Here is a 25,928-nt window from a genome sequence, read left to right on the forward strand (position 1 = left end):
GATGCATCACAGGAACCATTTGACAAACAAAAATCTCATGATCATCTCAGTAGGTGCAGAAAGAGCAACAAAACCCAGCGCCCATTTTTGAGAAAAACTCTCAGCACAGTGGGGATAGAGGGATCATGCCTAAACACATTAAAGTCCTTATAGGACAAACCTTCAGTCAACTTCATACTCAATGGGCAAAAACTAAAACATATCCCCTAATAAGAGGAACAAGACAGGGACGTCCACTTTCACCATCTTTTATTCAACAGAGTGTTGGAAGTCCTTGCCACAGCGATCAGACAAGGAGAAAACATAAAAGGCATCCAAATTGGAAAGGAGAAATAAAACTGTCACTGTTTGCAGATGACCTGATATTGTATGCTGAGAACACTAAAGAGGTCACCAAAAGACTTCTAGATTTAATAATAAATGAACTCAGCTATGCAGCAGGATGGAAAATTAATGCCCAGAAGTAAATGGCATTTTTAAACAACATTCATGATCTCTCAGAAAGAGAAACTAAAACAAACAAACAAACAAACAAAAACACATTTAACGTGCAACAATAAAATTAAGATACTTAGGAATTAACTTAACCAAAGGGGTGAAAGACGTGTACTTGCAAAACAAATATGTTCAAAAAAGAGATAGAGGAAGCTATAAACAAGTGTAAGAATATACCATGCTAATGGATTGCTAGAATCAACCTCATTCAGATGTCCGTACTCCCCAAAGCAATCTATAGATTCAAACTATTCATAAAATACCAATGTCCGATATCACAGACCTAGAAGAAGTAGTGCAAAAATTTAAAGGACACAAAAAGGACAGGACCCCAAATCGCTGCAGCAATTTTGGGAGGAAGAAAAAAGTGGAAGGAATCAAAATAATACATATCAAGATATAGTAAAGCCATTTTAATCGAAACAGAATGGAACTGGCAGAAGAACAGACTTAATGACATAAATGGAACTGAACAGAGAACCCAGGAATTGACCCAACTCATTACACTCAATTGAGATTTTACAAAGGAGGCAGAGCATACAGTGGAGTAAAGGAAGTCTCTTCAATAAATGGTGTTGGGAAAATTGGACAGGAACTTTCAAAATAATGCAACTAGACCACTATCTTGCACCGCACACAAGGATCAACTCCAACTGGATAAAAAACTTAAAGGTAAAACATGAAACCATTAAAAATCCTAGAAGGAAATGGAGGCAGCATGATCTCAGACATCTCTCATTGCAATATGCTTACCAATACACTGCCTAGGGCAATGGAAGCAAAGGAGAAAATAAACAAATGGGACTACAGCAAAATAAAAAGATTCTGCACAAAGATACCATCAACAAAATGCAAAGGGAACTCATTATATGGGAGAACATATTTGCCGATGATACATCTGATAAAGGGTTACTACCCCTAATATTTTAAGAAACACACCTTCACAAGAGGAAGACAAAAGATCCAATTAAAAAACGAGCAAAGACCTAAGTAGACACTTCTCCAAAGAGCGCATAAACATGTCCAAGAGACATATGAAAACTGCTCAGTGTCACTAATCACCAGAGAGATGAAAATTAAAGCAATAATGGGGTATCACCTGAGGTCTTCCAGAATGGCTATGTTTTCAATAAGTCAATAAACAGAAAGTGCCTGTGAGGGTGTGCAGAAAAGCTCACCCTAGTATACTGCTGGTGGGAATGCAGACTCGTGCAGCCTCTATGGAAAACCTTATGACATAGGAGGTTTTCTCAAAAATTGAAATACAGAACTGCCATTGAACCCAGTGGCCCCACTGCTTGGAATATGTCCTACGAAACCAGGAACATCGATCAGGAAGAATATATAAACCCCTCTGTTCAGAGCAGCACAATTTACAATAGCTCACAGGAATGGGTACATGAATCTGCTTTGATTCTGAGTGACAGTAGACATGCACACTCCTGCATCTTCCTTCAGCTTCCTGCCTGAACATGATGCCACACTGCAGTTCTTCAGACTTTCTGTCTCTTCCCAATGCCGCAGTGGCCTGGCGTCATAGGCTATCCTTCCGAGCCTCAGGGTGTTCATGTGAGAGAAAAATGTCCCAGCTACCTGACAACCCAAGGGGGAGCCCCACTGGCATCTCCTCACATGTCCTCTAAGTGCCTTCTCCTGGTTCCAACATACTCAAGTAGTCCTTACTGATTTTCTGGCAGAGCAAAAAGTGATCGTCCAGAGACGGCAGGGATCTGACTAAAAATCCAAAAGCAGGGGAACACACCAAGCTCTCTTAGGGCATTGCAAGCAAGCCTCCACCTCAGCAATCCTGTCAGACCCTGCCACGCTGTGGGCAGAGAACTAGTTGAAGTAGTTAAGGCTGCTGTTCTGGTGCCTGGAGCTGTTGGCCCATCGTTCATAATGCTGGCACCACTGAATGCAAGAGGCATAGGATGCACTGTATCCTGCAGCATGAGGAGTGTGTGGAGAAGGGCACATCACCTTTCAAGTTCTATGCACTTCCTGCTGCTGCCCATAGAGAGAGCCTGCTCCCGCCTGTGATGGTAATGAGATACTCCTTCACAGTGGCAGTACTGCATTAGTATGATTTGCTACAAAAGGACAGTTAACCTTGCCATCATCCCTGGCATGTCTGGCTCCCTCCACCTGCAGAAGGAATGTGGGTGGGGGTTAGGGACATCTCACTCCTGGACACCCAAGTGTCCCTGCTTACATGGACAGGTTATATTCTCAAGGCCCCTCCCTTTCCAGCACCAGTACCTGCAACATCACCTTCACATTGATCGTGTGGCTATGAAAGAACTAAAACATGGAGATCTACAAAACAGCCTGGCTTGGCCTGAACCACCTATCTTCTGGCCCCATTCCTTCTGCATAAGAGGCACAGAGGAACACAGAGGTTCCTGGGGTTACAGGTGCCTGCACCCATGCGGTCACACTGATTCCTCACAGGCTTTGATATCCCCACACCCTTGCCTGCACACGGCTTCACAGGATACCCTGATTCACGCACGTCACACGTTCCTGCCTCTGATGGAGGACTTGGGCATGCCCACACCATTTTGGGCTACTAAAACAGCTCTTCCAAACTGTGACTGGACAGAGGGCATCACGCTACTCAGCCCCGCCCCTCACTGTCAGCCTCAGTGTATGGGCCTCAGAACTGTGGTGAAACATTCCTGAGGAAGCTCTATGTTACCCGAGCATTTGCAGCTTTCCCAGGGTTTGGTGTCTGGGGGGCTCTTGCTTACGGCTGCTCACGTTTCCCACTTCAGAATCCATTTTCTCTACCGCTTTCCCACAGATCCACAGTGACCCCTAGTAATATCCACAGGGAGAAATGCCCGGGACATTACAGGCTGCCCAGTCTGTGGGATATCTGAGGCTGAAGTGACAGGCAAAGGGAAGAACTGTGGCTGGAGAGGACTGTAGCCTACATTCTGGTAGAGTTGGGTGATCAGGATAACTACGGCCAAGATACGGTCTCAATCTGACTCCTTTTACATCAGTTCTCTTGTTTTTGTTTCCATTACTCTTGCTCTTTCTGTCTTTTCCTCATTCTGACTCTTTCTTCCATCTACCCATTGGGTTTCAGTGACCCGTAGAAAGAATGACTTGATGCTGCCTAAGGGTTTCTTCATTGCAGGAGAAAGGCTCGGTCTGAAGGAACAAAGTAAATAAACAATCATATTCACACGAGGCCATTGTTATGTGAGGAAATGTAATACCGTCAAAAATGCACAAGATGTACTGGCTGTGGACACCATGGTCCAGAGATTGCCCAACACAACTTCACGTACATGCCTGTGCCTCTGTGTGTGTTGTGTGTGAGGGCTATAGCACACTCTGCATCTTATTGTCCCTCTGGTCATTTACCCTTCCAGCTGGGGATTCGACCCCAAGTGAACCTAATATCCAGACTGACTGCTCACATGCCTTTGCTCTCTTCCCCACAACTCCTACATGCAATTTATACTCCCACTGGCTAAGTGTGGTTCTGAATCCTGGGCTCAGAGGATGATTCTCGCAGCAAATACAGTGCTCTCATACTTCTAGGGAGGGCTTCCGCTTCAAGTGTGAAATGTACTGGGAAGCCTCCCACCGCGTTGCCTGCTGTCAATGTGTGAGCTGACCTCCGACAGAAAGGAACCTGGAAATCCATCATCCTTTCGGAGCTCGCAGTGGACATTCAGGCCCTTGCTCCCAAATCCCTTTCCTTGAGCTACCTTATGTCCCTGGGTCCATTAGTATCACCCACTTCAATGGACTTACTCTTAGTTCTCCCTCCTCCCCAGCTTCCAGCACACAGAAAGAATTCTGTCTTCTCATACTGTCCTAAAGCATAACAACTTAACCGCCACTGCAACTGCACAGGCCCAGCCCTCACAGGCAATGGTCATTCACAGGCAGCCAGTTGTAATGCCCCAAACTAGGGACAAACACCACAGAGACAGACGCTATTGATGCTCTTGATTTATGTGTTTCAAGAACACACGACAAACAGACAAACAGAGCTGATGCTCCTGCTTTAACTTTCCATTTCATACCATGCTCCCGATCTCTCTGTGACTGAATTCCTGGTCACACAGACATTCTGCTCCATTGTCCTGTGCAGGAACATAATGTCTGCTTGAAAACACATACTCATGTCAAAACCTTCTTATGTGCACTTCTCTATTTGAAGGAAAATGGATGGTCCCTCCTATTTAACTCACACTGTGGGAGATACCCTAACACAATAATTGACTATCATCTCCTAGCAAAATTCCTAAAGAGTATAGTATAATTATTGGTGGCCCTAACATGAAGAGTCGGTCATTGCTGAAATTAGGATCTCTTAAATTTCCTGCTGCCTTGTGTTGGATGCATCACACCACACCACCTTTTTAATGAGCAATGACCTCAGGATCACCCAGTTAGGAATTTGGACACACCTAAGGAAATATTTGATGGTTGCAATGATCCATAAAAGGAAGTGGTGGCACAGCAGCCTCAGCCTTTGTATGAAAAGACTCCTGGACAAGTGTGGGAAGGGTCAGAGGAAGGACATCATGGGAGCCTCCATTTAAGGAATAGTAGACGGGCCTAAGGGTGAGGGAGGTGGCCTGGAGCGAGAGTTCAGAGGAGTGGGTCAATGAATCTGCTTTGATGCTGAATGATTTTGCACATGCACACTTCCTCATTTTACATCAGGTGTCCCTGTCTGAATATAATTCCCACTGCAGTGCTACATACTTCCTTTCTCAACCTGATTCTCTGAGGACCTGACATAACAGGCTCTACTCCTCCCAGTATCAGGGCGTCCATGAGAGAAAGCAATGACCCAGCTACCTAGCAAACTAGGGGCGAGTGTCCAGGAACAGTCCCCCTCACCTGTACTCCTCTACCTTCACTCTCCTGGGGCCAAGCTCCTCGCACAGTACTTGAGATGATTAGACCACACTTCTATTACTGATGTTCTAGTAGGGCAAACAGGACTAGTCAGAAGAAGCCAGGGATCTCACTTTACGAACCCAAGAGGTAGGGGAACCCAAAGCTCTCCTTCTGCATTGCCACCGAGGCCCAACCTCAGTATCCTGTCATATCCTTCCAGGTCGCAGCATTTTTCTCCTAAATAACATTGTCGGGAATGCTGGAAAGGCATTCTCACGCTTATCCAATAGATGGCAGCTTTTCGTTTCAAATCATGTTATTGGGGATGTTGGCAATTCATTCTCATGCTTGTCAAAACATGGCAGCTTTTTTTTACAAATAAAGTTACTGAGCAGGCTGGCAATGCATATCCACACTTGTCCACGAGATGGCAGCATGACTTCACATGTCATTTCATTCGGGATGGTACCACTGCATTCCCTCGTTTCTCCACCAGGTGGCAGCACTTTTCCACCAAATGATTTCATTGGGCATGCACGGTAGGCATGCTCAGGTATGCCCAAGAGTTGTTTGCATTTACCTCAAAATGTCATTTCTTTCGTGATGCTGGAAATGGATTCTCATTCTTGAACAGTCACAGCATGCAGTTATGTCCGCACGTGCCAAAAGGCGGCTTCTAACAGAAAAATACAGTTTGCACATACTTCTACAAAGGGAATTTGGTTTAACTGTGAAATGAACGTAAAACCCCGGCCTGGTTCCCTGCTGTCTCCCTAAAGCGAGGGTATGGCAAACGCATCATCCTTTATAACTTATCACTGCAAATTCCGACCCTTGCACACAAGGCCTTTCCTTGAACTCCCTTATCACCCAAGGGAAAATGGTAAACTCTATTGGACTTTCACTGATTTCTTAATCCACCACAGTCTCTACCACACAGAAAGAATTTTGGCTTCTGATACCATCAGAAAACACATCTTAGCCACTTCTGCAATTGTAAAGGCCATGCATTCACGGGGCGGGTAATTCAGAGAGTCCATTGTCAAGGCAAACAATACATAAACAGGCACATTAGATGCTCTCGCTTTATCTTGCCATTTATTCCATGTGCTGCATATATCCATGGCTGAATGCCTTTCCACAGGGACATTCTGCACCTAATTTCTACGCAGGAAAAGAATCTTTGCTTGAAACACCTTTTAATCTGAAAAAGCTTCTCACGTGCACTACTTATATTGGAAGGTCCCTCCTATAGTTCTCACACGTTAAATACGTGCAGTTAACACAGCAAATCTGGTATCATCTCCTCTGAGGATAATCAAAAAGTATTTAAAAATCATGTCAAGCCCAAACCTGACAAAGTTGGAATCTCTTCCGTTTTCTCCAGCCATGCATTCAACAGCTCCCACCACAACTTGGTTGTGATGGGCAGTGTACCCAGGAAGGCCAGCGATACAATTCAGTAAATACATGGTGGTTGTGATGATCAATAGAGGGATGTGGTGGCACAGCAGCCTCAGCATTTTCATGAAGGAGGATACTGGAAAATTGTGGAGGGGGTTCTAGGAAGCACATCACAGAACTTCTCTTTAATGCATGGTAGGCAGGCCTGAGGGTGGTGTTGGTGACCTGAGGTGTGAGATCAGAGAAATAGGCCAAAGAATCTACTTTCATTCTGAGTGACAGAGGAAACAGACATGACCTCATCATCCTTCAGCCTCCCCCAAGTGAACATGATTGGCACTGCGGTGCTCAGAACTTCCAGCCTCATCCTCATACCGTGATGATGTCACAGGCTGTATTTCTCCCAGCTTCAGTGTGTTCATGTGAGAAAACAATGTCCCAGCTACCTGGCAATCCAGAGGCAAGTGAAGAGTTGGTCTCTGCTCACCTGTTATCATCTATGTCCCCTCTCCTGATGCCAACATACACTCATAGTTCTCACTGTTGATCTGGAAAGGAAAAATGGGCTCCACAGGAGAGGGCAGGCGTCTAAACCACAAACCCAAAAAGCAGGGGATCACACCAAGCTCTCTAATGGCATTTCCTGCAAGGACCCACCTAAGCAATCCTGTCAGATCCCGAAACATGGTGATCAGAGACGAAGTTGAAGAAGTGAATGCTGCTGTTCTGCCTGCAGTTGTAGGCCTGTCGTTCATACTGCAGGTACCACTGAATGTGAGTGGAATGGGTCACCCTGTATCCTGCAGCTTGAGGAGTGTGTGGAGAGGAACCTGTCACCTTCCAACTTGGACACACTTCTTGCCGCAGGCCATGCAGGGAGCCTCCTCTCTCCTGTGATGGTTATGAGAGGATCCTTCACAATCACAGTATCGTGGATGTAGGGGTTTTTGTGAAAGAGCAGCACAGTCTTGCAGCGATTGCTGCCATGCCAGGCTTCCTTCACCTGCAAAAGGATAGTGGATCCGGTTTAGGGTGATAACTTATTCCAGAACTCCCGCCTATTCCTTCCTGCAGGGATAGGATTTTTTCACAAGCTCTCTACCTCCCCAGCCGTGGTCTGCACAGCCTGACCTTCAGATTGATCATGTGGCTGAGCATGGTTTCATCTTGGTCACTGATAATGGCTGACAATTCCAGATTGTTGACAAATTGCAGCAGGTCAAAACGCCTGCACGCTGCAAGCTGAACATGAAACAGCTACAAAAAGGAGCAGATCCTTAAAGCAGCTTGGATTGCTCCCACCTCTCTAACCCCTAGCCCAGCTCCTTCACCATAAGATGCAAAAAGAGAGCACAGTGGTTCTTGTGGGCTCCATGTGTTTATACACACACGGGCACACTGTTTTCCTGACAGCCTTTGACCTCGCCTACATACTTGCCTGCTGAGTGCTTAACAGGATACCTTTATTTGAGGACATCACTCATTCCTGCCTCTCACTGACTTGGATATACAGAGGACTTGGACACGCAGCCCCCCTCGAGTGCAGCATTACCCCAAGAAGAACCTGAGTGACACAGAGCAGTGTGGAGGCAATGGCCCTTGTTCTGCGCATGAGTCTGATCTGGGACGGCGCTCCTGAAGCCCAGGGAGAGTTTTTGTGGTACTGGTGAGATAAAAGGGTGTCTCTGAGATTTTGGATCACACTGTTCTCACTATCCTGAGCTTCACTCCAATGTGTCTATTTGATTCTGAGCTACCGATCCCCACTAATACATTTCTCATGCACTAGGGCAGGCATATTGCGTTCCCTTCTGTAGAGTCAAGGATACACTATTGACTCAGCATCTGGCAATGCACTGAACGTTTGTGCTTTTCAGTTCTAAACAGGGCTGCCGCCGCTGCCAGGTACTGGGCTTGAGCCAGCAGAAGGATCTGCTCACTTGTAAGTTCACGGGCTACATTCCTAACTTAAGTGCCCGGAGCACATCCAGTGGGGACCAGGTGCACTTCCCACTGAGCCAATCCTCTTCGTGCTCCTGCTCGACTGGCTCTTCTTGTGGATGTTTTGTTTCTATCTGTGCCTGAGGCTCAACATCAACCACCACCTTCATGACTTTTATGACGTCCTCTCACCCTGGACAAACTGCTCCCTGCCAATTAATTCCTCCTCAATCAATTCCTTCTCCTCTCCCTGCTCCACCCTGTCTGGCCCTTGTAGAAACTCATGATACATTTCCTCTGCCAAAGCATAACTTACCCACTTCTGCAACTGTAAGGCCCAGCCCTCCCAGGGACTGGTCGATCATTCCAAGGCAGCCAATCGTAAGGCTCAAACCAACACACAAACAACAGACAGACAGACAGACAGACAGACAGACACGGTACTTGCTCTTAATTTATCTTTCTAACTACATGCCATGCTCTGGATGTCTCCGCATCTCAATGCTTTCCCACAGGGACATTCTGCATCTATTTCCTGTGCAGGGAAACAATGTTTGCTTGAAAACACATATTTCGCTGAGAAAGCTTCTCATGTGCACGACTCTTCTTTGAAGTAAAATGGACAGTCCCTCCTATTTATCTCACAGTGTGGGAGGTCCCCTGAACACAACAAACCTCCTATTGTCTCCTCTGACTATTACTAAAGAATACTGAATAATCCCCAATCTGTAAAATGGGTCACTGCCGCCAGTGGGATCTCTTAAGTTTCCACCAGCCCTGTGTTCAACATGTGCCGCCACAACCCGTTTATAACGGGCAGTGTTTTCAGGATGACCTGTGGAGGAATAAGGAGACACTTAAGGAAATATATGGTGGTTGTGATGATCAATAGAGGCAAGTGGTTCCAGAGCAGCCTCAGCCTTTGCATTCTCATGCTGAAACACCACGTGGCAGCATTTTCTCCTCAAATGGTATTATTGCAGATGCTCACTCTGAATTCTTACTTTTGTCCAGAGGCGGCAGAAAGTTTCTTACCAACGATTGTTCTGGGGATGCTGGCAATGCATTCTCACACTTTTCCACCAGGTGTCGGCATGATTTCACGAGTAATTTTATTGGGGATGCTGGAAAAGCATTCACAATTCCATTCAACAGGTGGAAACATTTTCAACAGGATGAATCCATTGGTGAACTCGTGGATGCATTCTCACGTTTACCCACCAGGTGGCAGTATTGTTCCAACTGAGGATCATATTTGGGATGCTTGTGGAGATGCAGAAGATGCATTTTCTCGTTTGTCCACCAGGTGGTGGCATTTTGACACCACGAGATTTTATTGGCTATGCTGACAATGGAAGCTAATGTGTGTCAAGCAGGCAGCAGAATTATTTTACCGCACGATTTCGCTGGAGATGCTTGCAATGGTTCTATATTTATCAGTTGGCGTCAATATTCCACTAGTGAATATCAGGAATGTTCTGGAAGTGCATTCTCACGCTTTTCCACCAGGTGGCAGAATTTTCCCACAAAGTACTTTTACTGAGGATGCTGGCAAGGCATTCCCACGTTTTTTTCTACAGCTGTCTGCATTTTCCCTCCACTGTCCCATTTTGGGGAAACTGGCAATGCATTTTGGCGCTGAAACATGAGATGGCAGCATTTTTCCACCAACGATTCTGTTTGAGATGCTGGCAATGCTTTCCCACGTTTGTCTTAACACGTTTGTGGAAGCATTTTTACTACCAAATTATATTATTGGGGGTGTTGAAAATTCAGTCTCAAGTTTGTAAAAGACTTGGCTACATTTTCCACAAATGTGATTATTTTGTGGATGTTGACAAGGCATTCTCACGTTTTAACAGCCATTGAACCTACTTTCCCAAAAATGATTCTATTGGGAATAGTGGCATGGCACTTTCACTTTTGTTCAATAGCTGGCAACACTTTCACCACAAAGTATCGTTTGGGGAATGCTGGAAGCACGTTCGTCCAACGTACTTCGTAGAAGTACTTTTCCACAAAATGATTTTATTGCGGATGCGGGCAATGCATTCTTCAGTCTCTCAAACAAGAGGCCACATTTTCCACCAAACGATTACTTTGGTTGTGCTGGCAATGCATTCCCACATCTGTCCACAAGGTGGCCACTTTTGTTTACCAAGGGATTTTCCTGAGAACGCTGGCAATGCATTCCCTTGCTCGAATACCAGGTGACAGCATTTTCTCCACAAGTGATCTTATTGGAGATGCTGTAACTGCATTTTCACATTTGTAGAAAGGTGACTGGTTTCTTATTTACAAATGATTGTTTTAAGGCTGCTGGCAATTCCTTCTGACACTCAAACACCAGGTGCAGTATTTTCCCACCAAATGATATTATTGAGGATCCTGGCACTGCATGCTCCTCCTTGGAGAACAAGCGGCAGCTATTTTCCACCATGTAACTTCACTGGGGCTTCTGGCGATGCATTTTCATTCTTGTCCAATAGGTGGAAGCATTTTCCCACAAGTGATTTCACTGGGGATGCTGGCAATGAACACTCACACAAGTCGACAAGATAAGGGCATGTTTCCCACAAGAGATTTTCATTGTGAATCTTGGCAATGTATTTTCAAATGTGTCCGCCATTTGGCAGCCAGCATCATCTCAGAAGGGATTTTCATGAGGATGCGGGCAACGCATTCTCACACTTGTCAAACATGTGGCGGCCTTTTTCCAACAACTGATATTATTGGGGCTGCTGGCAATGCATTGTGAAGCCTGTTTACAACAAGCCCGCATTTTTCCACCAAATGTTATTATTGCACATAAAGGCAATGGTTTCTCCCGCTTGTCCACCCGTTGGCACCTTGACATCACAAGTGATTTTGTTTGGTAAGCTGAGAATGCATTCTTACGTTTGTTCAGCCAGTTGCGGAATTTTTCCACCAAGTGACTTTATTGCTGCTGGCTGTACATTCTCACGTTTGTCCAACTATTCGCCGCAGTTTTCCCCTAAAGTGATATTGTGTGTGTGGGTGTGGATGTTGGTTTTGAATTCTCACACGTGGACATTGGCTATCAGAATTTTAGGCCCAAATCACTTTATTGTGATTCCAGAGCATGCGTTCTCACTCTTGTCCACCAGTTGGCACCGTGATCTCAGTAGGGGTTTCATTGGGGATTCTGGGAAATCATTCATACAGTCCTTTAGCACCTGGTGGCCTTTTTCTCAAAGAGTGATTTTGTTGGGGATGCAGTCAATGCATGCTTCACCTTGTCCACCAGGGGGCAGAATATTTCCACCAAGTTTTTTTTAAAGGGGATGCGTTTAATGCTCTCCCACTTACCTCCACAAGGTGGCAGCATTTTTAAAACAAATGCTTTTCTTGGGAATGCCGGGAATGCTCTCTCACATTTGTAAACAATGTCAGGTAATTTCTCATCAAACGTTTTTACGGGAGATGCCTGAAATACACTATCACCTTTTATTCAAAGGGGCAGCATTTTTTCAACCAAATAATTTTACAGGGGCTGGCAATGGATGCTCACGTTTGTCCCACACTTGGCAGCATTTGTCCCACCCAGAGAAAGTTTTTTTGCGGGGATGCGTGGCAGCGTTTCGCCCCAAATGATTTTATTGAGGATGCCTGCAAGGCAGTCTCAGGTCTCTACATGAGGTCACAGTAGTTTTCAACCACATGATTGGATTGGGGATACTATCAGCGCATTCTCACCCTTTTGCATTTTGCCGACAGAGAGGTTTTGTGGTGATTCTGACAATACATTCTCAGACTTATCTGAGAATTGGCAGTATTTCCGTACAAATGACCTTACTGGGGATGCTGGCAATGTATTCTCACGATTGTCCACGGAGGACAGCATTTTCAATCAAATAATTTTATGGGAGATGCTACGCAGCCATACTTGCACTTGTCAACCAGAAGGCAGGTTTTCCCCAGTATGATTTTATTGGGCATGCTGGCACTGCATTCGTAATCTTTTTCATAGGTGGCAAAACTTTCCCCAAAACTTATTATTTAGGGGATACTGGCAATGAATTGTCATTCTCAAGCATCCGTTGGCAGCATTTTTTAGCTAATGATTTTGTTGGGGATGCTCGCCGTGCGTTTTCCTATTTGTCGACCAGTGCACCTGGTGCCCGCTGGAGGTGCTCCAGGCACATAAGTTAGAGATGGAGAATATGGACTTGCAAGGAAGCAGAGCCTAACGGAAAATCTTGATAATGCATTGCCAGATTTCTCAGTAAAATCCCTGTGAGAGCTCAGTTCCGTATTATGTTCGAACGTTGGAAGCAAATGCCAGGATCCCCAATAAAATTGTTTGGGTCAAAGATGCCGCTTCCATGTGGGCAAGCGTAAGACTGCCTTGACGTTATTCCCAATAAAATCATTCTAGGAACAGTGCTGCCTCTTAATGGATAATCTTGAGAATGCATTTTCAGCATCTACAAAATAATCACCAGAGTGAACACATAGGCCATCGGCTGGACAAATGTAAGAATGCCTTCTGAGCCTACCAAATAAACTTGCATAAATGTCCAGTGTTGGGTCCTAAAAAATGATGGATTTCTAAGTATCCTCCCTGTAGGGAGTCGGTCACACATTAGGAACAGGCAACCAGGTGGGAGACTTCACAGTTGAACCAAAGTCCCTCTCTAGAAGTATGACTGCACAGTGTTTTGCTGAGAGAATCAGTCTCTGAGGCCGAAGATCCCAAGCGACATTTAGCAAGGGGTGGAATAAGGTGCACAGATACCTGTGGCGAATTGAGTCAAGGCGTGTGGGAAGTCAGAAGTGTATTAGGTTCATTTGGGCAAGAATCCCCTGCTGGAAGAGTAAATGAGCAGAGGGACAATAAGAAGGAGAGTGTGCCACAGCCCTCACACACAAGCACACACAAGCACACACACACACATGCACACACACAGAGGCAAAGGCATGGACATGAATTTGTGTTGGGCAATCTCTGGACTATGATGTCCACAGTCAGTACACCTTGCCCGTTTTTGACACTTTTTACGTTTCCTCAAATGGAAATGGCCTCCTGTGAATATGATTGTTTATTGACTTTGTTCCTTCAGACCAAGCCCTTGTGCAACCAACTATTCCTTAAGCAATATCAAGTCATCCTTGCTACTCGTCACTGAAACCCAAGGAGTGGATGAGAGAAAGTCAGAATGAGAGAAAGACCAAAAGAGCAAAAGCAACGGAAACAAATAAAAAGTTACTAATCTTAAAGCAGTCAGACTGAGACCTTATCTTGGCGGTAATAATCCTGATGATCCAACTCTACCAGAATGTAGGCTACAGTCCTCTCCAGCCACAGTTCTTCCCTTTGACTCTCACTTCAGTCTCAGATATCCCTTATACTGGAATAGCCTCTACTGCCCGGGCATTTCTCCCTGTGGATATTACCAGGGGTCCCTGTGGATGTGTGGGAAGTGTTAAAGAAAACGAATTCTGAAGTGGGAAACGTGAGTTGCCTTAAGAAAGAGCCCACTAGACACCGAACCGAAGGAAACCTAAAGATGCTAAGGCAAAATAGGACTTCCTCAGGAACGTTTCTCTACAGGTACAAGGCCCATACACTGAGGCTCACAGTGAGGGGCGGGGCTGAATACGATGATGCCTGCTGTAGTCTCACAGTTTGGAAGAAATGTTTCAGAAGCCCAACAGCAAAGGGGAGCGAGTGGGGTGTCCAGGAGCCTTTTCCACGCTACCTGACCACATCCCAAGCCCCTGTCTGTAGGCTCAGTGAGACCACACTGAGCACAGCAAGAACCCATATCCGGACCTGAAGTGTCTGTCTTTACTGTATGGCTTATTCTTGACCCTTTGGTCAAATATTAATTGACCATGATGGCATGGGTCAATTTCAGGATTCTGTACTTTTCCATTGATCTATGTGCCTGTTCCTGTGCCAGAAGCAGGTTGTTCTGATCACAGTGGCTTTGCCCTACAGCAGGATATTCAGTAATGTGATCCTACAACTCTGTTCTTTCTCAAGAATACTGTGGGTGCACGGGGTCTTTTTTGGTTTCCTATAAATTTTCGAAACATTTTTTCCAGCTCTGTGAAACACACTGTTGGGATTGATGACAATTGTGTTGAATTTATAGATTGTTTTGGGTAGCATGGATATTTTGATAATGTTAATTCTTTCAGTCTATAATTCTTTCACTCCTTTGTATCTTCCTCTATTTCTCTTTTCAATGTCCTGTTTCTGAATACAAGTCTTTTACATCCTTCTTTGACTTTACTCCTAGGTGTCTTATTTTTTCAGTTGCAATGGTAAATGGTATAGTCTTTTTCTAAGAGTTCATAATCGGTGTAAAAAAAATGCCATCAATGTGTTGATGTTAATTTTGCTTCCAGCTTCCTTGCCAAATTCATTAATTATATCCACAAGTACTCGGTGGACTCTTTAGTTTTTTATGTACAATATCATGTCATCTGCAAGTAATGACAGTTAACCTTCTCTCTTCCGATACGGATGCCTTTTATGTTCTCTTTTTGTCTGCTCGCTGTGGCTAGGACTTCCAGTAGTATGCTGAGCAGTAGTGGTGAAAGGGGCAACCGTGTCTTATTCCTCTTCTTAGGGGATATGGTTTTAGCCTTTGCACGTTGAGTATGATTTTGGCCCCAGGTATGTTGTATATGGCCTTTATTATGTTGAGATATATTCCCTCTATTTCCACTTTGCTCCCAGTTTTTTCCAAAATGGGTGCTGGATTTTCTAGAATATTTTCTCTGTATCTATTGATATGATCATAAGATTTTTGTCCTTCATTTTGTTTAGCTCTCACATTTCTTGATTTGCGAATATTATACCAGCGCTGCGTCTCCAGAATAAATCACACTTGGTCATGGTGTATGATCTTATTTAATGTATTGCTGGATAAAATTTGGTAATATATTTTCTGAGGATTTTGGCACCTATGTTCATGAGGGACGTTGGTCTGTGAAATTCTTTATTTGCAGGATCTTCATCTGGTTTTGGGATTTATTATAATACTGGTCTCATAAAAATATCTCCCTCCTCTGGAATTTTCTAAAATATTTTGAGGAGAGTGGGTTTTAATTCTTCTTTAAATGTTTAGGTAAGCTCGCATGTAAATCCATCTGGCCCCAGACACTTGTTTGCTGGAAGTTTTTTTCTTATTACTTCTTCAATTGCATCCATTTTTACTGGCCCTCCAGGTTTTCTGATTCTTTCCGATTGAGTTTTAGCAGATTGTAGTTTTGAGGAATGTGTCCATTTTACGCAGCTTCCCCACTTTATTGTTGTGCATAGTGTTTTCTTAGTATTCTTTCTGTTTCTGTCATGTCAGTTGTTATATCGCCTCTTTCACATCTGATTTTGTTTTCTTGGGTCCTCACCGTTTGTTTTTTGGTGCGTCTGGCTAAAGACTCATCGATCTTATTTCTGTCAGAAAACTAGTTCTTACTTTCATTGATATTTTGTACTGTGTTTTTGGTCTCTGTGTCGTTCATTTCTGTTCTGATCTTCACTATTTTCTTTCTTCTGCATCTCCTCGAAATGTTCAGGTCCTCTTCCCTTTTTAATATTGGGTTGTTGTTTTTGTTTTGTTACTTACATAAGAAATAAAAATGACTTTACATTCTGAATTCTGTGTTTTATTTTAATCTCTGATAGCAGATTTATGCCCCTTCAGAAATTGATGTAGAATATACGTCATCTAAAACTAAACATTTTAAACTATACGCTCCAGTGGTTTTAAAATTGGAATAATGTAGAACTGTTACAGCATAACAAGAAGCTAGAAAAATTCCAGGACAAGTTGAAAGGGAAACTGAGATAGATTTTTAGACAGCAGTTTGAGTTAAGCCTATCTTCCCTAAGCCAAAGGCACTGGAGAATAAATAGTTTGTATTAGATGGGAAAGATGCAGAAACCCAGGTGCAGAGACTAGGGCACAGGAAACCACCTGGACAGGAACCCCCAGAGGCCTACAAGGGACAAAGACTGGGAAAACAAGAACTTTGTCCCCAGGTAATCTATTCTCCCAGAGCATGTCATGGGTCATGCGGTGGAGACCCCCTAAGCATTCCTCCCTAAAGATACCTTTTAAGTCTCAGTTGTATTTCAGCTCCAGGCCCATAAAAGCATTAAGACAAGACAAGTGGCATTGGAGTGGACTCAGGACCAGACACATTGACAAATGAGGCCCTTCCTGGCATGGACTAATCAGTGGCGACCAGCACCCTGAAAGGGCACCCCTGGAAAGCTGATGAATATTCTCTTGAGAACTCCCCTTAAGCCTCCCATAAGATTTTCCACCTGCAAGGGAGATAAATATGCTCAGGACAAAGGACCAAGTGTGAGCTCCCCTACACCACAGGAAAGCGTGACAGCGCCAGTTTCCTCCTTCCTTCTGCGGGGGCCCCATGGTGCTTTCAACCAGGGGAGCAATGGGCAGTGGCAGCTCATCCCAGGCTTGTCTTCTGAAACTGTCTGAAAGGTCTTGGAAATGTGTCCAAGGCCCCCTTTTCTCTGACTTCCCAGTGAGCAAAGGCAGCCCAGCCTAGGCTATCCTGTTACTTCGTCTATGCACCTGCCTTGGTTCACCATCCTAAGTACATTTTTATTACAGCCATTAAAGCTTTGGGTTTTTTTCTTCATTTTTTTCTCTTGATTGAAATCTTTCCTTCAAGATGACAAGAGCTGAGGCCTTCTGCCTGTATCCCCTGTAACACAACCGTCATCTTTTCACTTCGGAAACCTTAATGTCAACATAAAAGAAAGCCTCATCCCATTTAAAGAGTATACCCAATTCTACTCTGGACTATTTCCTCATTTACACTGATGTCTTTCCCATCTCCATGGCTATGCTATTGCTATTGTCGTTGTTGTTAACCCTCACTAGAGGATATTTTTTTCATTGACTTCCAGAGAGAGTGGCATGGAAGAAGGGGTAGAGAGAGAGAGGTGCCTCAGTGTTAGAGACACAGACATTGGTTGCTTTTCTAATTCGCTGCACACCTGGGATGAGGAATGAATCTACAACCTAGGTATGTGCCCTCAACTGGGAATCAAACCTGAGACCCTTCAGTGTGCAGGCCGACACTATACCACTGAGCCCCGCTGCCCAGGGTAGATATGCCTTTTTAAATATGAAGTTTGTAGGTATATTTAACTTGAAATTGGTAGAGGTTTTAAAATGATTTCTTTAGTTTTACTCATGTTTTCATTGGTGATTTGCCACTATTATATTACTGGCATTAATTTTGCAACAGTTTGTATGTAGCAGGGAGGAAACACTTTTAGATCAGGGTCCAAATAGAGTAGTGTATACGAACTTTTTTTGTTAAAAACTTTTATAGCAATGAGAACCAGAAAAATTTCTACTAAACTATCTAACACTACAACTGAAAGATTTAGAAAGAGAACAGAAAACAAGAAAGGGCCCAGAGGAAGTAAAAGGAAGAAAATAATAAAGAACCAGAGCCTAAATAAATAACGTAGAGACTAAAAAATTAAAAAAGGTCAATGCAACCAAGAGCTTGTCTTTGAATAGACAATCAGTGTGATGAACTTTTAACCCAACTCACCAAAAACCAAAGACAGAGGTCAAAAATAAATAAATTGAGGAACAAAAGAAGTGAAGTAACAACTGATACCACTGAAATACAAAGGGTTGTAAGCAAATACCCTGAACAACTATATGCCAACGACCTGGATGAAATAGACAAATTTCTGGAAATACACAACCTTCCAATACTCAGTGAGGAAGAATCAGGCATGCTGAACACGTTGATAAAAACTGGTGAAATTGGAACAGTGATTTTTTTAAAAATGCCCAAGAAAAAAAGGGCCAGGCCCAGACAGTTTCAGAGGGGAGTTTTATCAAACATTCAAAAAATAATTCAAATTGTTCCAAAAAGTCCGAGAGGAACAAACACTCCCAAGCTCTTTTTAGGCAGCCTGAATAATCCCAACTACAAATCCAGGTAAAGACCTTGCAAAGAAAGAATTACAGGCCAATATCCGTGATAAACAGAGATGCTAAAATCTTCAAACAAATATTAGCAAATTGGATCAAGCAATATGTTAAACAGATCACACCCCATGACCAAGTGGGGTTTATTCCAGGGATGCAGGTTTGGTACAGTATTCACAAATCTATAAATGTGATGCATCACAGGAACCATTTGACAAACAAAAATCTCATGATCATCTCAGTAGGTGCAGAAAGAGCAACAAAACCCAGCGCCCATTTTTGAGAAAAACTCTCAGCACAGTGGGGATAGAGGGATCATGCCTAAACACATTAAAGTCCTTATAGGACAAACCTTCAGTCAACTTCATACTCAATGGGCAAAAACTAAAACATATCCCCTAATAAGAGGAACAAGACAGGGACGTCCACTTTCACCATCTTTTATTCAACAGAGTGTTGGAAGTCCTTGCCACAGCGATCAGACAAGGAGAAAACATAAAAGGCATCCAAATTGGAAAGGAGAAATAAAACTGTCACTGTTTGCAGATGACCTGATATTGTATGCTGAGAACACTAAAGAGGTCACCAAAAGACTTCTAGATTTAATAATAAATGAACTCAGCTATGCAGCAGGATGGAAAATTAATGCCCAGAAGTAAATGGCATTTTTAAACAACATTCATGATCTCTCAGAAAGAGAAACTAAAACAAACAAACAAACAAACAAAAACACATTTAACGTGCAACAATAAAATTAAGATACTTAGGAATTAACTTAACCAAAGGGGTGAAAGACGTGTACTTGCAAAACAAATATGTTCAAAAAAGAGATAGAGGAAGCTATAAACAAGTGTAAGAATATACCATGCTAATGGATTGCTAGAATCAACCTCATTCAGATGTCCGTACTCCCCAAAGCAATCTATAGATTCAAACTATTCATAAAATACCAATGTCCGATATCACAGACCTAGAAGAAGTAGTGCAAAAATTTAAAGGACACAAAAAGGACAGGACCCCAAATCGCTGCAGCAATTTTGGGAGGAAGAAAAAAGTGGAAGGAATCAAAATAATACATATCAAGATATAGTAAAGCCATTTTAATCGAAACAGAATGGAACTGGCAGAAGAACAGACTTAATGACATAAATGGAACTGAACAGAGAACCCAGGAATTGACCCAACTCATTACACTCAATTGAGATTTTACAAAGGAGGCAGAGCATACAGTGGAGTAAAGGAAGTCTCTTCAATAAATGGTGTTGGGAAAATTGGACAGGAACTTTCAAAATAATGCAACTAGACCACTATCTTGCACCGCACACAAGGATCAACTCCAACTGGATAAAAAACTTAAAGGTAAAACATGAAACCATTAAAAATCCTAGAAGGAAATGGAGGCAGCATGATCTCAGACATCTCTCATTGCAATATGCTTACCAATACACTGCCTAGGGCAATGGAAGCAAAGGAGAAAATAAACAAATGGGACTACAGCAAAATAAAAAGATTCTGCACAAAGATACCATCAACAAAATGCAAAGGGAACTCATTATATGGGAGAACATATTTGCCGATGATACATCTGATAAAGGGTTACTACCCCTAATATTTTAAGAAACACACCTTCACAAGAGGAAGACAAACGATCCAATTAAAAAACGAGCAAAGACCTAAGTAGACACTTCTCCAAAGAGCGCATAAACATGTCCAAGAGACATATGAAAACTGCTCAGTGTCACTAATCACCAGAGAGATGAAAATTAAAGCAATAATGGGGTATCACCTGAGGTCTTCCAGAATGGCTATGTTTTCAATAAGTCAATAAACAGAAAGTGCCTGTGAGGGTGTGCAGAAAAGCTCACCCTAGTATACTGCTGGTGGGAATGCAGACTCGTGCAGCCTCTATGGAAAACCTTATGACATAGGAGGTTTTCTCAAAAATTGAAATACAGAACTGCCATTGAACCCAGTGGCCCCACTGCTTGGAATATGTCCTACGAAACCAGGAACATCGATCAGGAAGAATATATAAACCCCTCTGTTCAGAGCAGCACAATTTACAATAGCTCACAGGAATGGGTACATGAATCTGCTTTGATTCTGAGTGACAGTAGACATGCACACTCCTGCATCTTCCTTCAGCTTCCTGCCTGAACATGATGCCACACTGCAGTTCTTCAGACTTTCTGTCTCTTCCCAATGCCGCAGTGGCCTGGCGTCATAGGCTATCCTTCCGAGCCTCAGGGTGTTCATGTGAGAGAAAAATGTCCCAGCTACCTGACAACCCAAGGGGGAGCCCCACTGGCATCTCCTCACATGTCCTCTAAGTGCCTTCTCCTGGTTCCAACATACTCAAGTAGTCCTTACTGATTTTCTGGCAGAGCAAAAAGTGATCGTCCAGAGACGGCAGGGATCTGACTAAAAATCCAAAAGCAGGGGAACACACCAAGCTCTCTTAGGGCATTGCAAGCAAGCCTCCACCTCAGCAATCCTGTCAGACCCTGCCACGCTGTGGGCAGAGAACTAGTTGAAGTAGTTAAGGCTGCTGTTCTGGTGCCTGGAGCTGTTGGCCCATCGTTCATAATGCTGGCACCACTGAATGCAAGAGGCATAGGATGCACTGTATCCTGCAGCATGAGGAGTGTGTGGAGAAGGGCACATCACCTTTCAAGTTCTATGCACTTCCTGCTGCTGCCCATAGAGAGAGCCTGCTCCCGCCTGTGATGGTAATGAGATACTCCTTCACAGTGGCAGTACTGCATTAGTATGATTTGCTACAAAAGGACAGTTAACCTTGCCATCATCCCTGGCATGTCTGGCTCCCTCCACCTGCAGAAGGAATGTGGGTGGGGGTTAGGGACATCTCACTCCTGGACACCCAAGTGTCCCTGCTTACATGGACAGGTTATATTCTCAAGGCCCCTCCCTTTCCAGCACCAGTACCTGCAACATCACCTTCACATTGATCGTGTGGCTATGAAAGAACTAAAACATGGAGATCTACAAAACAGCCTGGCTTGGCCTGAACCACCTATCTTCTGGCCCCATTCCTTCTGCATAAGAGGCACAGAGGAACACAGAGGTTCCTGGGGTTACAGGTGCCTGCACCCATGCGGTCACACTGATTCCTCACAGGCTTTGATATCCCCACACCCTTGCCTGCACACGGCTTCACAGGATACCCTGATTCACGCACGTCACACGTTCCTGCCTCTGATGGAGGACTTGGGCATGCCCACACCATTTTGGGCTACTAAAACAGCTCTTCCAAACTGTGACTGGACAGAGGGCATCACGCTACTCAGCCCCGCCCCTCACTGTCAGCCTCAGTGTATGGGCCTCAGAACTGTGGTGAAACATTCCTGAGGAAGCTCTATGTTACCCGAGCATTTGCAGCTTTCCCAGGGTTTGGTGTCTGGGGGGCTCTTGCTTACGGCTGCTCACGTTTCCCACTTCAGAATCCATTTTCTCTACCGCTTTCCCACAGATCCACAGTGACCCCTAGTAATATCCACAGGGAGAAATGCCCGGGACATTACAGGCTGCCCAGTCTGTGGGATATCTGAGGCTGAAGTGACAGGCAAAGGGAAGAACTGTGGCTGGAGAGGACTGTAGCCTACATTCTGGTAGAGTTGGGTGATCAGGATAACTACGGCCAAGATACGGTCTCAATCTGACTCCTTTTACATCAGTTCTCTTGTTTTTGTTTCCATTACTCTTGCTCTTTCTGTCTTTTCCTCATTCTGACTCTTTCTTCCATCTACCCATTGGGTTTCAGTGACCCGTAGAAAGAATGACTTGATGCTGCCTAAGGGTTTCTTCATTGCAGGAGAAAGGCTCGGTCTGAAGGAACAAAGTAAATAAACAATCATATTCACACGAGGCCATTGTTATGTGAGGAAATGTAATACCGTCAAAAATGCACAAGATGTACTGGCTGTGGACACCATGGTCCAGAGATTGCCCAACACAACTTCACGTACATGCCTGTGCCTCTGTGTGTGTTGTGTGTGAGGGCTATAGCACACTCTGCATCTTATTGTCCCTCTGGTCATTTACCCTTCCAGCTGGGGATTCGACCCCAAGTGAACCTAATATCCAGACTGACTGCTCACATGCCTTTGCTCTCTTCCCCACAACTCCTACATGCAATTTATACTCCCACTGGCTAAGTGTGGTTCTGAATCCTGGGCTCAGAGGATGATTCTCGCAGCAAATACAGTGCTCTCATACTTCTAGGGAGGGCTTCCGCTTCAAGTGTGAAATGTACTGGGAAGCCTCCCACCGCGTTGCCTGCTGTCAATGTGTGAGCTGACCTCCGACAGAAAGGAACCTGGAAATCCATCATCCTTTCGGAGCTCGCAGTGGACATTCAGGCCCTTGCTCCCAAATCCCTTTCCTTGAGCTACCTTATGTCCCTGGGTCCATTAGTATCACCCACTTCAATGGACTTACTCTTAGTTCTCCCTCCTCCCCAGCTTCCAGCACACAGAAAGAATTCTGTCTTCTCATACTGTCCTAAAGCATAACAACTTAACCGCCACTGCAACTGCACAGGCCCAGCCCTCACAGGCAATGGTCATTCACAGGCAGCCAGTTGTAATGCCCCAAACTAGGGACAAACACCACAGAGACAGACGCTATTGATGCTCTTGATTTATGTGTTTCAAGAACACACGACAAACAGACAAACAGAGCTGATGCTCCTGCTTTAACTTTCCATTTCATACCATGCTCCCGATCTCTCTGTGACTGAATTCCTGGTCACACAGACATTCTGCTCCATTGTCCTGTGCAGGAACATAATGTCTGCTTGAAAACACATACTCATGTCAAAACCTTCTTATGTGCACTTCTCTATTTGAAGGAAAATGGATGGTCCCTCCTATTTAACTCACACTGTGGGAGATACCCTAACACAATAATTGACTATCATCTCCTAGCAAAATTCCTAAAGAGTATAGTATAATTATTGGTGGCCCTAACATGAAGAGTCGGTCATTGCTGAAATTAGGATCTCTTAAATTTCCTGCTGCCTTGTGTTGGATGCATCACACCACACCACCTTTTTAATGAGCAATGACCTCAGGATCACCCAGTTAGAAATTTGGACACACCTAAGGAAATATTTGATGGTTGCAATGATCCATAAAAGGAAGTGGTGGCACAGCAGCCTCAGCCTTTGTATGAAAAGACTCCTGGACAAGTGTGGGAAGGGTCAGAGGAAGGACATCATGGGAGCCTCCATTTAAGGAATAGTAGACGGGCCTAAGGGTGAGGGAGGTGGCCTGGAGCGAGAGTTCAGAGGAGTGGGTCAATGAATCTGCTTTGATGCTGAATGATTTTGCACATGCACACTTCCTCATTTTACATCAGGTGTCCCTGTCTGAATATAATTCCCACTGCAGTGCTACATACTTCCTTTCTCAACCTGATTCTCTGAGGACCTGACATAACAGGCTCTACTCCTCCCAGTATCAGGGCGTCCATGAGAGAAAGCAATGACCCAGCTACCTAGCAAACTAGGGGCGAGTGTCCAGGAACAGTCCCCCTCACCTGTACTCCTCTACCTTCACTCTCCTGGGGCCAAGCTCCTCGCACAGTACTTGAGATGATTAGACCACACTTCTATTACTGATGTTCTAGTAGGGCAAACAGGACTAGTCAGAAGAAGCCAGGGATCTCACTTTACGAACCCAAGAGGTAGGGGAACCCAAAGCTCTCCTTCTGCATTGCCACCGAGGCCCAACCTCAGTATCCTGTCATATCCTTCCAGGTCGCAGCATTTTTCTCCTAAATAACATTGTCGGGAATGCTGGAAAGGCATTCTCACGCTTATCCAATAGATGGCAGCTTTTCGTTTCAAATCATGTTATTGGGGATGTTGGCAATTCATTCTCATGCTTGTCAAAACATGGCAGCTTTTTTTTACAAATAAAGTTACTGAGCAGGCTGGCAATGCATATCCACACTTGTCCACGAGATGGCAGCATGACTTCACATGTCATTTCATTCGGGATGGTACCACTGCATTCCCTCGTTTCTCCACCAGGTGGCAGCACTTTTCCACCAAATGATTTCATTGGGCATGCACGGTAGGCATGCTCAGGTATGCCCAAGAGTTGTTTGCATTTACCTCAAAATGTCATTTCTTTCGTGATGCTGGAAATGGATTCTCATTCTTGAACAGTCACAGCATGCAGTTATGTCCGCACGTGCCAAAAGGCGGCTTCTAACAGAAAAATACAGTTTGCACATACTTCTACAAAGGGAATTTGGTTTAACTGTGAAATGAACGTAAAACCCCGGCCTGGTTCCCTGCTGTCTCCCTAAAGCGAGGGTATGGCAAACGCATCATCCTTTATAACTTATCACTGCAAATTCCGACCCTTGCACACAAGGCCTTTCCTTGAACTCCCTTATCACCCAAGGGAAAATGGTAAACTCTATTGGACTTTCACTGATTTCTTAATCCACCACAGTCTCTACCACACAGAAAGAATTTTGGCTTCTGATACCATCAGAAAACACAACTTAGCCACTTCTGCAATTGTAAAGGCCATGCATTCACGGGGCGGGTAATTCAGAGAGTCCATTGTCAAGGCAAACAATACATAAACAGGCACATTAGATGCTCTCGCTTTATCTTGCCATTTATTCCATGTGCTGCATATATCCATGGCTGAATGCCTTTCCACAGGGACATTCTGCACCTAATTTCTACGCAGGAAAAGAATCTTTGCTTGAAACACCTTTTAATCTGAAAAAGCTTCTCACGTGCACTACTTATATTGGAAGGTCCCTCCTATAGTTCTCACACGTTAAATACGTGCAGTTAACACAGCAAATCTGGTATCATCTCCTCTGAGGATAATCAAAAAGTATTTAAAAATCATGTCAAGCCCAAACCTGACAAAGTTGGAATCTCTTCCGTTTTCTCCAGCCATGCATTCAACAGCTCCCACCACAACTTGGTTGTGATGGGCAGTGTACCCAGGAAGGCCAGCGATACAATTCAGTAAATACATGGTGGTTGTGATGATCAATAGAGGGATGTGGTGGCACAGCAGCCTCAGCATTTTCATGAAGGAGGATACTGGAAAATTGTGGAGGGGGTTCTAGGAAGCACATCACAGAACTTCTCTTTAATGCATGGTAGGCAGGCCTGAGGGTGGTGTTGGTGACCTGAGGTGTGAGATCAGAGAAATAGGCCAAAGAATCTACTTTCATTCTGAGTGACAGAGGAAA

Source organism: Miniopterus schreibersii, assembly GCF_964146895.1.
Source record: "Miniopterus schreibersii genome assembly, chromosome: Y".
Lineage (NCBI taxonomy): Eukaryota > Metazoa > Chordata > Mammalia > Chiroptera > Miniopteridae > Miniopterus > Miniopterus schreibersii.